Genomic DNA, 14,915 nt, shown 5'->3' on the forward strand with positions numbered 1-14,915 from the left:
CCTTTCGTGTTGGTGGAAAACTGCACCATGTCGACCAATCAAAAAATGGCAACATGACATTTGGTTGTTTAGGAAGAGGGGGAAGTTTTAGGAGTGACAGAGAGAGAGAAAGAAAGACAGCAGAAAAAGAGAGAGAGCGAGTTTTGAGATATGAGAGATTTGTGATGTTTAGCGTGTTTGGAGTGTGTAGTTAATGTGTTGCCTTGTGTAGTTAGTGTGTAGTGTTGTGTAGGGCTGTGCGATATGACCAAAATCTCATATAACGATATATGACAGCTATCGTCCCGATAGCGATATAAATCACAAAATTTTTTTCATTTTCTGAAAATTCTATGAATCTCGGGCAGCTCGACTTGCGTGAAGTGTTTCGTGGGCGTCGTGTAGCTGGAGTCGAATGTTTTAACCGATGAATAAAACGATACATTTTTAGACATAAGTTGTATCGGCCGCCGTTTTCTTTGTGAGTATTTATTACACAGCGTGCTGCGGGGAAAAGCCTGTTCTAACGTTTGAGTCTAAGTTTATTTTTTAAGCACCTGACGGCTCTTTTTTTGCTTCTCATCTGTAAACACTCTGCATATTGTTTCACGTGATTCAGTTTATTTTGAAAAGTCTCAACAGGATCTTGAGCTTTATTCTGAAAGGTGTATGTGGAAAATAAACAAGCGGACACGAGATGGTTTTACCGTCGTTGTTGCTAACGACAATGCATAAAAACAGACGCTTGTCCGTCTGTAGTGTGGTTATATTAAATATAAGAGAAAGAGAGAACTTTAAGAAATTAATATAGCCACTACAGTGACCATCAAAACGATGAAAAAATATTGCTGTAAACTGTTTATTTTGCGACACCACGAAACAAACGATAGCGTAAAATGAAATGATAGATGTTTTTATATCGTCATCAGATATATATCGTTTTATCGAACAGCCCTAGTGTTGTGGATAGTTTTGTGTTATGTGTCAGAACAATGAGGCGACTGCTGTCTCCAGGTAGAAACAGGAGTGATACACCTGCTGCTGTCAGACCTGCATGTATCAGGCTGTGATGTTCTCCTTTATAGTGGACAGAAATTATTTTCTGGAGTGGCACAAATAATTTGTGTTGCATCTTATTGAAGAACAGCTGATTGTTCTGTAAATAGTTTGAAATGGTTATAAAAAGGGTAAAAGGTAAATGGCTGCAAATAACTTTGTTGTTTGCAGAACTTGTGCATATGATTTTAAAATTGACAATTTATATTTGCATTTAAGGTTATGAGATATGATTAATTAAAATGTTTGTGGTTGTTACAGTAAAAAATATAACTTTTTCTAATCGGATTTTATGGTTTTTGCCTGATTGTAGATCAATTGTGTTAATACAGTATGTCAAAATGAAAACATAACTGTAAATTCAGACACATGAGTTTGTGCTGGAAAGGAAAATACCAAACAAGCCAAAGTAAATCATTTTTAAAGGTGAAATCTAGAGGTTAAATCAAAAGTATTAAAAATGGCCAATTATGACCTGGACCCCAGAGGGTTAAACATTTTTTTTAAAGTAACGCAATAGTTACTTTTCAAGTAATTAATTACTTTTAGAATCTTGTAACTCGGTTACTAACTCAGTTAGATTTTTGAAGAAGTAACTAGTAACTATAATGAATTACTTTTACAAGTAACTTGCCCAACACTGCATAGTAATCACCAAGCCGTGAGTCCTGCGTTTGGGTCCTCTCTTCTCCATCTACACAGCGACGTCCTGACAGAAACTGAGAATGTTTTAAATTTTTGGATTGACTTTCTTGGACATTGAACAGACACGCACTTTATTTTATGCATCTTAAGAACTTTATCAGTCACACGCACTAATCAATACATTGAAGTAACTTAGGGTTTAGTATTTGTAGTGTATTCTTTCTTTCTTGAGTATAAGAGGGTCTCAGTCCCAATCCAGGTTTTCACTCATTTCTTGCCTCAAGCAGTTTAAAAATAATTCATGAACATGGATCTCTTTCCGGTTAGGAAACCAGTTTGCAGCAGTTTGCTGTAGCCAACTTCCGGAAGAGCGATGCCCAAATTTAGCAGTACACATACTCTATGTGTAACTGTGCAACTACTCCAGTTCACATTTCACACATTGCATCATTTAATTCAACTGGAGTGGAGCCTTCAAGTTTATGTAAAAGACAATGAAAAGCAAATCCTGTGCAGGAGTGCCTTAAACCTGCATTCTTTGCAATGACCACAAGAGGCAACTCATCTGATTGCAAAACTAGTTTAAAACGTATTTAAGACAAAATTAATTCAGTTTTATCGAACTCAGTTAATATCAGTTCGATAAAACTGAGATTAACTGAACTGTTTATATGTAGAATAAATGTTACTGATAAGAACGCTATTAGATATGATACCAATTAAACTTAAATCTTGTTCTCACTACATTTTTGTAGCATTTTTTGTTACCAAATGTTGAATATATTTTTTATTTCATGAGCATTCATTATTCTGTGATTCACTGTCATTTATTTTGATTCATTATGATGTTAATGTCATAAAAGTTACACTGCTATTTAAAATTTAATTAACTTAATGTAATGCACTAATTTAAAAGTGTCAAACAACAAAATAATCCTCACAGCTGAAATAATACATTTTCACATATGCCTGAGTGCAAATGCAACCCGTCTAATCTATTAGAAATCACTGGTACTAATCCCAGCATATCTAGGAGTGCTGAAGCATGATTCCCTCTGTCTGTGGTTGAATCTGGTCAAAATCCTCCACTGGATCTAGCAGGGTGTTCCTCATACATGTAGCTTTATTTCCACAGACTATAACATCCCTGCTTTTACTGTGCAACACTCAACCATTTTCAACACTGGGGCCCTGGGTCACATTGAGCTCCAATTTCCACCACAAAATCTGGCTGAGCTGTGAATTGGCTTTTGGCCAATTAGTTTTTTCTCTTATTATTTTTCTCTTAGTTTCTAGGATTTAAGAAAAGCATGACTCCTGGTTAGCGATATAATAATGAATATCATTTTGAGGCAGGAGTGACAGGGAGACAAGAGATGAAAGGTTAGAGACGAGGGGGAGCAAGTGATAGTAATACCGACCTGGCAAATGTGCCCTCGTGCCAGCAAGTCAATTTGAGTGGCGCTGTGGAATGTGACATCATTTACTCAGAAATCCCTAATTTGTCAGCATTAATATTTCAGCCCTGGCATTGCCTGTCAGAGTATGCCAGAGATGACTGATCAATCTATAAAACAGCCACAGCTAATTTATTGAATATTTATGTGCAGTGTCATGTGCAGGAAAGCAGCAGAATTTGGTCTTCGCCGCTCTGCCTTTTATGTTGAGGAGCTTTCCAAAAAAATCACATTTTAGCATTGGTGCAATGTTAGACTTGTAGCTGTGGAAAGGTTAGACTGCACCTAAATATGTCCACCTTTGTTCAAGCCATTTGCAAATGAAGAAATTTGAACTGATGTGGAGTGACAAATCTTTTTTTTTCTTTTTGATCAAACCTTTTTCTGAAACTGCTGTATTGTTGTGATGCTCCTTACCACGCTGGAGATAACACACTTTAAAATGACGAAAAAATGTCTCCAAGTGGTCCGGAGTTTCTAATTTCCTTGGACTAAAATTTAAGATAAAAATGGACCACATTTTTCCAATATTCATTTCTCTTCATTGGCTCCCTGTTAAATCCAGAATTGATTTCAAATTTAAAAAATAGTGGCATATTAACTTATTTGAGCACTCTCAGACTGCAGACTTATTGTGGTTGTTTGAGTTTCTCAAAGTACCTCTCACACTGATTTTAAAATGAGGCTTAACAATTTCTTCTGATTAGTACTGGATCAGGATACTCTAAACCAGTGGAATTCTGTCAGGTTAACCAAAACTGTCTTGTCAAGTCTAACATTAGACAAGAGTTAAAATATTCTAAAATAAAGTCATCTTTCTCAAGTCTGTTTAGAAACTTTAGGATCTATCCTTTTTTTTTTTTTTTTTTTGGCAAAATGGCGCGGCCACGTCCAGACACCCTCCGACTATCCACCTTTCTTGTTTTTTACTTATTTTTTGCTCTGGTTTACATTCCAAAATCCTCTAGTTTTATAGTATACGACACCAGATCACTTGTAAACATCGGTGACAAGGTTGCACATCTAATCTTGGACACTTTTAAACCTGACCCATCCTGGCCGCCAGAGATACTACGGGGCGGGGAGAACAACAAAGGACGGGTCGCTCATCCGAGGCGTAGAACAAAGAAGCATCGGGGGAAACGCGCTGGCGTTAGGAACAGACTGAGACAGCAGGCGCATCGCGCACCACTGCCCAGTATCCTACTGGCCAACGTACAATCTGTCACGATTAGTGGAGCTGACTCAGGCGCAGACCACAAGTTTCTTCAAATCAAACGTGAATTTATTTACAGTGTTCTCCACGGTGAAATATATATACACACACAACGGTGTCTGGGGAAAAGGGGCCGGGGTTCCAGGGTCCGGGAGTGAAAGGGGCAGGAGTCCAGGGAGGGGAGATTTCCACACAGCCCTCGCAACCACACACAGCTCCTCTTCTTTCCTCTATCACTCTTGCTCACGCTCAGTCACCGTGCACAAGGAAAACAGGTCCAGGGGAAATCTATACACAGAAAGAGAAACAGTTAATCTCCTGGTTCAGACGTACTGACGAACAAACTTTGCAGAGTGCAGGACGACTGACGCTGATGGCTCAACGATCCAGCGACGAGTAGAGCAGACTCGCCATCTTAAGTAGGACTCCAATTCTCATAATCAGCGGCAGGTGTGCTGATCATCTCCAGGTGCGTGGGCCAGGAGCAGGAGCCCATACTGAGCTCCGTCCCGGCAGGAGAAAGAGAGAATGGAAGAGGATGAGAGAGAAAGGGAGAGCAGAGGCGAGCGAGGAGAAAAAAACAAAACAAAGCGCCTGACTGCTGTCAGCTGGCGAGGTGCGGGGACCATGACAGTACCCCCCCCTCAACGGGAGCCTCCCGGCGACCCACCAGGCTTGTCCGGATGCAGGCGGTGAAACTCCCGGAGCATGGACACGTCCAGAACGGCTGCTCACGGGACCCAGGAGCGCTCCTCCACGCCATAGCCCTCCCAGTCAACCAGGTACTGACAGCCACGCCCCCGGCGCCGTGAGTCCATTATGCGAGTGATGGAGTAAGCCGGCAACCCATCCACGAGCCGGGTGGGAGGAGGGGGCCTGGAAGGAGGGCACAGAGGACTGGACCGGACAGGTTTGATTTTCGAAACATGGAAAACATCATGGATTTTCATATTGCGAGGGAGTTTTAACTTCACAGAGACGGGGTTGACCAAGGCGGAGATTTCAAAAGGGCCGATAAAGGTGGGTGTAAGTTTCTTGGATTCAGTCCTGACCGGAACAAAGTGGGTAGAGAGCCATACCTTCTGGCCGACAGAGTATGCGGGTGCTGGAGTCCGGTGCCGGTCTGCGATGCATTTGTTGTTCTCCTTCGTGCGTAGTAGGGCCGCTTGAGTTGCCCGCCAAACTCTGCGGCACCTGCGCAGATGAGCCTGGACGGAGGGTACAGAGTGCTCACCTTCCACAGCAGGAAAAAGAGGAGGCTGATATCCCAAGGAAGCTTCGAATGGAGACCGGCCGGTGGCAGAGGCAGTCAAGATGTTATGGGCGTACTCGATCCACGGCAACTCCTCACTCCAGATGGTTTGATTGGTGGAGGCGTCACAGCGCAGGGCGGTCTCCAGTTCTTGGTTGGCCCGCTCGGACTGGCCGTTGCTCTGAGGATGATAGCCCGAGGATAGACTGACCTTTGCGCCCAAGGAGTTGCAGAACTCTTTCCAGACCCGAGAAGTGAATTGAGGCCCTCTGTCGGACACTATGTCTTCCGGGATCCCATGCAGGTGGAAGACGTGAGTGGCGAGTAGGCGTGCGGTCTCTAGAGCTGTGGGAAGCTTAGGCAGAGCAATGAAATGAGCCGCTTTAGAGAAACGATCGATTATGGTGAGAATGACAGTGTTACCTGCTGATGGAGGTAGCCCGGTGATGAAGTCCAGTGCTATGTGAGACCATGGCCTGGAAGGAGTGGATAACGGATGGAGCTGACCCGCCGGGGGTTGGTTCGATGGTTTGTTTCGGGCACAGACCGTACAAGCAGTGACGTATTCCCGAGTATCTTGGGTGAGTGAGGGCCACCAGAAGTACCGCTGGAGAAACTTGACGGTGCGATGTATCCCTGGGTGGGATGAGAACCAGGCCGTGTGAGCCCATTGCAGAACCTGGGATCTGACAGAGCGCGGAACATAGAGTCGGCGGGCGGGCCCCCCTCCCGGATCCGGTTTGGCTACCTGAGCCGCCCGGATGGCCACCTCGATCTCCCAGGTGATGGCCCCGATAGTACAGGTTGCCGGCAGGATGGAATCCGGATCTGCCTTTTCGTCAGCAGCGGAGAACTGACGGGAGAGAGCGTCCGGCTTGATGTTTCGGGAACCGGGTCTGTAGGTGATTGAGAAGTGGAAACGGGTGAAAAACAGGGCCCATCTGGCCTGTCGAGCGTTGAGACATTTCGCCGTTTGAAGGTAGGCCAGGTTTTTGTGATCGGTCCAGACCACGAAGGGTTAGTGCCCTCCAGCCAATCCCGCCATTCTTCCAGGGCGAGCTTAATCGCCAACAGCTCCCGATCGCCCACATCGTAGTTACGTTCTGCAGGGGTGAGACGACGGGAAAAATAGGCACAAGGGTGCATCTTACCCTCCCTCTGTTGGGAAAGGACGGCCCCCACCCCTGAGTCGGATGCGTCGACCTCTACAACGAACTGAAGAGTGGTGTCAGGTTGGACCAGGATGGGCGCTGAGGCAAACCGTTTCTTGAGCTCCTGAAAGGCTGATTGGGCAGCGTCACTCCACTGAAAAGCAAGCTTGGGAGAGGTTAACTGGGTTAATGGTAAGGCAATCCTGCTGAAGTCCCGTATGAATCTCCTGTAGAAGTTAGCAAAGCCAAGAAAGCGTTGCAACTGGCGACGGTTGTTTGGTTCGGGCCAGTTCACAACAGCCTTGACTTTCACAGGGTCGGGTCGGAGATCTCCACGCTCGATTATGTACCCTAGGAAGGCAACCGTGGGCACATGAGACTCACATTTCTCGCTTTTGACGAACAGCCGGTTCTCCAGAAGGCGTTGCAGTACCAGCCGGACCTGGGTCTCGTGTTCAGCCTGGGAGGAAGAGAAGATCAGAATGTCGTCTAGATAGACAAACACAAATCGGTTAATAAAGTCCCTTAGAACATCGTTGACCAGAGCCTGGAATACTGCAGGTGCGTTAGTGAGGCCGAACGGCATGACCAGATACTCGAAATGTCCAAGGTGGGTATTGAACGCCGTCTTCCATTCATCGCCGTCCCGACTCCGAACCAGGTGGTAAGCGTTTCTCAAGTCCAGCTTGCTGAATATGACGGCGCCCTGGAGAAGTTCGAAAGCGGAGGTGAGCAGAGGCAGTGGATATTTATTCTTGACTGTAATGTTATTGAGTCCCCGAAAGTCAATACAGGGTCGGAGGGTCTTATCCTTCTTTTCCACAAAGAAGAAACCCGCTGCGACGGGTGAGGAAGAGGCACGGATGATACCGGCAGCGAGGGATTCCGTTATATATTTCTCCATAGCCTCCCGTTCCGGCAGCGAGAGGCTATAGAGGCGGCTGGTCGGTAAGGGAGCTCCCGGCAGCAGGTCTATGGCACAGTCATAGGGCCGATGGGGTGGCAGCGACTGGGCTCGGTCCTTCCGAAACACCTCAGCGAGATCGTGGTAAACAGACGGCACATCTGCTAAGTCGGAAAACCGCAGTGGCTCTGGGCCGGTGACCGATTTGTTAGGAGGTACGGCAGCCTTAAGGCAGGTCATATGACACTCCTCTCCCCAGCCCGTGATGCCTCCTTTCTGCCAATTAATCGTGGGGTTGTGTTGCTGGAGCCAGGGATGACCGAGAACTAACGGCGTCTGAGTGGAGTGAAAAACAAAAAAGCTAATCTCCTCCGAATGATTGCCAGACAGTGTGAGGGTGAGCGGTTCAGTGATGTGTGTGATGTCGGGGAGGCGCTGCCCTGATAAAGCACTGACGCGTAAGGCGTGGGGCAGTGACTCCACAGTCACACAGAGTTGTTTTGCTAGTTCAGAGTCAATGAAATTTTGTTCTGCTCTAGAATCAATAAGCACAGAAAGTGAATGACACTCGGAGTGGACCAGAAGCTTAGCCGGCAGGGCTAAACGTGGAGGAGATTTATCCTGATTCAAACCGCCCACCAGTACTCCTACCATCACTGGCGGGCGCGGCCTTTTGCTCGCGACGGACAGGAGGCGATCATGTGTCCCTTGTTACCACAATACAGGCACTCACCGGCCGTCGCTGGCGTTCCGCAGCAGTTAGGTGGGAGCTGCCAATTTGCATGGGTTGTACCTCTCCGTTGGCGCCCTCTGGTGTCTGGGAGGACCGGTAATCGGCCGAGGCCTCCGCCCCTCGTGACCCCGCGGCCTCCTGGGAACTGGAGTTCCGTGTTTGTCGACGAGCCCGTAGCCGCTCATCCACCTTAATGCATAAAGACATCAGTTCATCAAAAGCAGTGGGAAGGTCCCGCATAATCAATTCATCTTTCAGATCCTCGCGGATGTTATTTAACAGTGTGCTCCTGAGCGCATCTGGTCCCCAGCCGGTTTCTTCTGCCAAAATCCAAAAGTCGATTGAATAGTCTGCCATACTCCGCTTATCTTGCTTGAAGTTAAGGAGGCGGAGCGCCGCAGCCTCGGCTCCAGAGCCTCGGTTAAACACAGTCTTAAAGCTAGCCACAAACCTCTCAAAAGAAATCTCCGGGTCGGAGTTTAATACCACCTGGGCCCATTTCAAAGCACGATCTCGTAGCATCTGTACAAAGAAAGCAATCTTCGCCCCGTCATTGTTATGGAAGCGCCGCTGTTCGCAGAAAATCAATGAGCACTGGGCCAGAAAACCAGAGCACTTTTCTGTCTCACCCGTAAAGGGTTCAGGCGAAGGCAGAGGACCGTCAGAGGATGGAGTGGCTGCCGATGAGGGACCGGCCGTGGCCGCCGCGAGTGTTTCCTGCGGGGCAGGGTGAGCTGGCTGGGGATTCCCCGGCTGTACGCCCCCTGGTGTAATCAAACGGGAAACAGCTTGGGTTAGTGCGGCAATCTCACCTCGCAGCTGGTGTAACATTTGTTCGTGGCGGGTTAGCGCTGCTTCTTGGGCAGCCAGTGCCTGTCCGACGGTATTCTGGTCTGCTGAGTCCATTTTGTGGCTGGATCGTTCTGTCACGATTAGTGGAGCGGACTCAGGCGCAGACCACAAGTTTCTTCAAATCAAACGTGAATTTATTTACAGTGTTCTCCACGGTGAAATATATATACACACACAACGGTGTCTGGGGAAAAGGGGCCGGGGTTCCAGGGTCCGGGAGTGAAAGGGGCAGGAGTCCAGGGAGGGGAGATTTCCACACAGCCCTCGCAACCACACACAGCTCCTCTTCTTTCCGCTATCACTCTTGCTCATGCTCAGTCACCGTGCACAAGGAAAACAGGTCCAGGGGAAATCTATACACAGAAAGAGAAACAGTTAATCTCCTGGTTCAGACGTACTGACGAACAAACTTTGCAGAGTGCAGGACGACTGACGCTGATGGCTCAACGATCCAGCGACGAGTAGAGCAGACTCGCCATCTTAAGTAGGACTCCAATTCTCATAATCAGCGGCAGGTGTGCTGATCATCTCCAGGTGCGTGGGCCAGGAGCAGGAGCCCATACTGAGCTCCGCCCCGGCAGGAGAAAGAGAGAATGGAAGAGGACGAGAGAGAAAGGGAGAGCAGAGGCGAGAGAGGAGAAAAAAACAAAACAAAGCGCCTGACTGCTGTCAGCTGGCGAGGTGCGGGGACCATGACACAATCCCTGGAGAACAAGCTCGATGACCTATGAGCAAGAGTCACCTTCCAACGTGACATGAGGGACTGCAACATTCTGTGCTTCACGGGGACATGACTGACCCCCACCGTGCCGGACCAGGCCGTAACTCCGTCGGATTCATTCTTTGTGCTCCGCGTGGACAGAACGGCAGAGTCAAACAAAACCAAAGGTGGAGGAGTGTGTTTCATGGTAAACAGAAAGTGGTGTGATGCCAGGAGCATTTCTACTCTTTCCAGCGGCTGCTCGCCACATCTGGAATTCCTGAGCATTAAGTGCCGCCCTTTCTATCTGCCCCGTGAGTTCACCTCGGTCATCGCCATGGTGGTATACCACCCACCCCAAGCGGACACAGGTATGGCTTTGTCCGAACTACATGATGTGCTGAGTTCGCTTAAAAACAAGGACCCGGGCGCAGCCCTCATTGTAGTGGGAGACTTTAATAAAGCGAACCTCGGACAAGTCATGCCGAACTTTTACCAGCATGTCTCGTGTCCGACGAGGGGGGATCGAATTTTGGATCCCTCCTACACGCCATAAAAGCAGGGCTACAAAGCTGTCTCACACTAGGCTTTCGGGAAGTCAGACCACAACGCCATCTTCCTCATTCCCCAGTATAAACAAAACATTTGGAGAGAAGAAGTGACCACGAGGGAGGTGAAACATTGGTCTTCCCAATCAGAAGCTACACTACAGGACGCACTCAACGACGTCGACTGGGACATGTTCAGAGCATGCGCAGTCAACATCAACGAGTTTATGGAAGTAGCAGTATGCTTCGTCAATATGCTAGCGGAGGAGATTATCCCTACTGCGAGAGTCACCACATTCCCAAACCAGAAACCGTGGGTGGACAGATCCATCTGCGCTGCAGTGAACGCCAGGACCGCCACCTACAACGCGGGTCTCGCCACTGGCGATATGAGTGCCTACAAAGCGGCCCCATGCGGCGCGCGGTGAGAGATGCCAAACGCTAGTACCGGGAGCGCATGGAGTCTTCCACCAGGGCGACACACGGAGTATGTGGCACGGACTACGCACCATTATGGACTAGAAAGCCAGGGACACTGCGCCGATCAACGCCGACTCTGCATTCACCAACGAGCTGAACCAGTTCTACGCCCGTTTTGAGGCTAATGCTATCTACCACCTGACTACCGAGGACAGTGACGTCATCTGCGAAAGACCGGTGACCAGCATCGTGGAGCATGACGTCCGAGCGGCATTGAGGAGAGTGAACACAAGGAAAGCGGCGGGGCCAGACGGCATCACCGGCCGTCTGCTGCACTGCTGTGCTGACCAGCTAGCAGGTGTGTTCACTTCCATCTTCAACGAGTCCCTGGCGAAGTCTGTGGTCCCCACATGCTTCAAAAGATCCACCATCATCCCTGTGCCCAAGAACAGCAAACCCTCATCCCTGAACGATTACCGTCCAGTTGCACTGACCTCAGTTGTTATGAAGGTGTTTGAGAGGCTGCTGCAGAACATCATCTCCTCTTCCATCCCAGACACCACAGATCCGCTCCAGTTCACCTACCGACCCAACAGATCCACTGAGGACACCATCGCCCACGTCCTGCACACCACCCTCATCCACGTGGACAAGAAACAGGGTAACTATGTGAGAATGCTGTTTGTTGATTACAGTTCAGCATTTAACACAATAGTGCCCTGCAGACTGTTCACAAAGCTCAGGGAACGGGGACTCAACAGCCGTCTGTGTGCATGGGTGTTGGACTTCCTCACTGGCTGAACTCAGGTGGTGAGAGTGGGTAGATGCGTCTCTAACAGCATCAACACAGAAGCACTACAGGGATGTGTCCTCTCGCCACTGCTCTACTCCCTCTACACTTCAGACTGTGTGGCCACCCACGGCTAAAACACCATTGTGAAGTTTGCTGACGACACAGTGGTGTTGGGTGCCATCTCCAACAACGATGAGGCGGCCTACATGAACGAAGTGAAGAATCTGGCCTCATAGTGCCAGGACAACCATCTCCAGCTGAACATTGGCAAGACCAAGGAGCTGGTGGTGAACTTCAGGAGGGGTCAGCACAGAGACTACAAGCCCATTATCATCAATGGAGCTCCAGTGGAGAGGGTGCAGTCCTTCAAGTATCTTGGTGTCCACATCTCCTCAGACCTGACATGGTCTGCCCACATTCAGGTCCAGACCAAAAAGGCTAGGTAGTGCCTGTACCACCTACGACAACTGAAGAAGTTCAGGGTCTCTCCAAAGATCCTCAGGATTTTCTATACAGGCGCTGTCATGGTTCGGATTTTGAGGAAGAGACTACGACTGGGATATAGTTTGGGTCAGCACAGATCATTTATTAAAAACACACATTACAGTGTGGGAAGAGCCGGACTTCTTCTTCGTTTACACAAAGACAGAAAGCTTTATAGTCATTATGACGTCACACAGTTAGACCTTACTGGCAATGATAACAGTTCCTCGCACTCAAAACGTTCTCCTTATATGGACATCAACTGCTACTTTAGAGAAAAACAAGTGTGTAATACATTGTGCATTTTGTGATAGTGTAGCTCTCAGAGAGACTGTCCTAAGACGACCTTTCTGTTCTTATTAAGTGTGTATGTGAACGTGCGTGTTTTACATAACTCTGTATGTGCATGTTTGTGTAAGCCTGCAAGTGACTGCAGGAGGCCCAACTGGACCCTCTAGCTCGAGAGGTGCTTTCGCCACATGATAGAGTATTATATCTAGAATGGGTTTTATCCTACGTGCTCTGAAATAAACAATAAATGATACATGATAAACTGAAGATAAGTAATACAGACTAATGAAGTAATGATGAAATAATGACAGTGCCTGTAAATGATAACCAAGTAACAGTAAAATAACAGGTTTTCCTCGACAATCCTCACACAGAACATCACATCGTGGTTTGGGAACAGCTGTGTTAAGGACCAAAAAGCTCTCCAGAGAGTGATCCATACAGCAGAACACCGCTGCAGGATTGCTCTCCCCCTGCTTCAGGACACCTACACCAGGAGATGCCGGACTAGAGCAGCCCAGATACTGAAGGACCCGTCCCATCCTGGCAACAAACTGTTCCAACTTCTGCAATCCGGTAGAAGGTTAAGCATCATCCGGGCAAGGACAGAGAGACTCAAGAGGAGCTTCTATCCCCAAGCCATCCAGGCCCTAACCCCCCCCCCACACACACACACACACACACACAACCGCCCTCTCACATCATCATCTATAATTGACTGACACAGGACTCTCTTCCAGACTCTCTAAACCCATCGGCACAATGTACATTTCAAATTCCGTTAATTTTAAATATGTTTATATTGTCTATTCTATAAAATAGTCAGATTGAATATTCTTATTCAATTCACTTTATGTACAGAATTCACCTGTTGCTGCATACATGCTACTACTGCACATTCACCTAATGTATATGTTATATATATAATGTTCTTCCTCTACCCCCCCCCCCCCCCCCCCCCATTTTTGCACAAGTCGAGGAGCGTGCCAGGTTACATTTCACTGTGTGTTATACTTGTATAACTATGCATGTGACTAATAAAGGACCTTGAACCTTTATCTCACTGCCATCTTGTGGCCACATTCAGTTATTGTCGCTGAAAGCACCGCTTATTTTGTACTCCTAGGAAACTGCATCCGTCTCCGTTAACAATCCGGTAACAATCCGTTACGTAAGCTGGGCATGCTAAGATAATGTAAATCAGAGTGTAAATAACAGTAAGTTAGTTCTTCAAAGTAAATTTAGGTTTAACAAAGACAAATTCAACCCAAAGCCATTCAATATATTTCCAGAGTCTTTTGTTGCATTAGCCATCTTCATTCGTGCAGTTTGCTATGCTACCATGTATCAATAATGTAGCTTGGTTTACATGCCAGCTTGGAATCTCTTCTTATTTTGCATTTTAACAAATTAAATTCCATTTCCACAAACTATGCTTGCCAAGGAAAGTTCAGTGTTGCAAATGTTGACCTTTTTTTCCAACTTTCTAACTTAAACTTTGTTGCCAGTAATAATCAGCTGTTTTGCCAACACTCTACCTTCATTTATCATTAATATTCTGAATCCCCCTAGAGATATTGACAGTTATCCATATCACACATGGCTGAGCACTTTTGATTCAGCTGTGTGGGTTTTTTTTAGGCTTTTAATAACCTTTTAGGTTATGGTAATAATAGTGGTATAGGAATAAACTCGAACTGTGCACCTATTATTGGTTCTAGATCTTGCCTTTCATGCGAGACTCTGGCCAAGCACATGTGTTTTCAGACTACTGGCATGAGTATGCATGTTTCTTCTCATTATAACACTGCAAAATGAAGCTTGTGCATATGCCTGTGCTCGTTTGGAGGGACAGTACAGAGATGTGAGAGCTGTAGGAGGACAGCTGGATGTTCTTTTCTTCTTTTTTCCTGATTTTTTTCATCCTGCTTTAGCATTGAGGAACAAACTTAAATACCATTTCCTTCCAACTGTTAATTTCAATTGGAAAAAATGTCACAAGTTGCAATGATTTAAACATCACAAGAAGGAAGAATAAATTAGTTTTATTGTTTTTAATCCCATGTCAGTACACAGTGTCTACCCACTGACTTTTTAAGGTACTACTTTTTTAAGTGATGTTATGGAGAATTTATTTATTATCAAATACCATATCTATGCCTTGTTTTGGTATTTAGATGTTACTTTTTGTTATAGAGTGTTGTCGTGCATGTAACAGTAAGTGTCATGATCCAGCGGTGTGCAGGCAGGAATTAGACCCAAGCGCAATGCACCAAGACGAGGACTTAACTCAAAATGTAGCTTTATTAACAGAACGGGAAGAGTCGATACAGAAATCAGCACAAAGCTAAACTGGGAAAACTAAACTCACGGGGAAAGTCACACAGCTAACCGAGCAGGTCCAGAGGCCAGCCGCGTGGAAGACGGCGGCGACT

At 46.8% G+C, this 14,915-nt stretch overlaps 2 long non-coding RNA genes across 2 annotated transcripts in view; one reads left to right on the forward strand and one right to left on the reverse strand.

The window, feature by feature from the left end:
• Positions 1-14,915, forward strand: part of LOC145420224 (uncharacterized) — a 306,663-nt gene that overhangs the window by 256,858 nt on the left and 34,890 nt on the right. The gene's annotated exons all lie outside the window — the stretch shown is intronic.
• LOC145420136 (uncharacterized) lies at positions 4,401-4,860 on the reverse strand. The gene is made up of 2 exons (XR_013901433.1): positions 4,723-4,860; positions 4,401-4,641 (listed from the first exon to the last, which is right to left on the reverse strand). It is a non-coding gene; the product is annotated as an uncharacterized LOC145420136 (long non-coding RNA).

The sequence above is a fragment of the Astatotilapia calliptera genome, chromosome 14 (genome assembly GCF_964374335.1).
Source record: "Astatotilapia calliptera chromosome 14, fAstCal68.1, whole genome shotgun sequence".
Lineage (NCBI taxonomy): Eukaryota > Metazoa > Chordata > Actinopteri > Cichliformes > Cichlidae > Astatotilapia > Astatotilapia calliptera.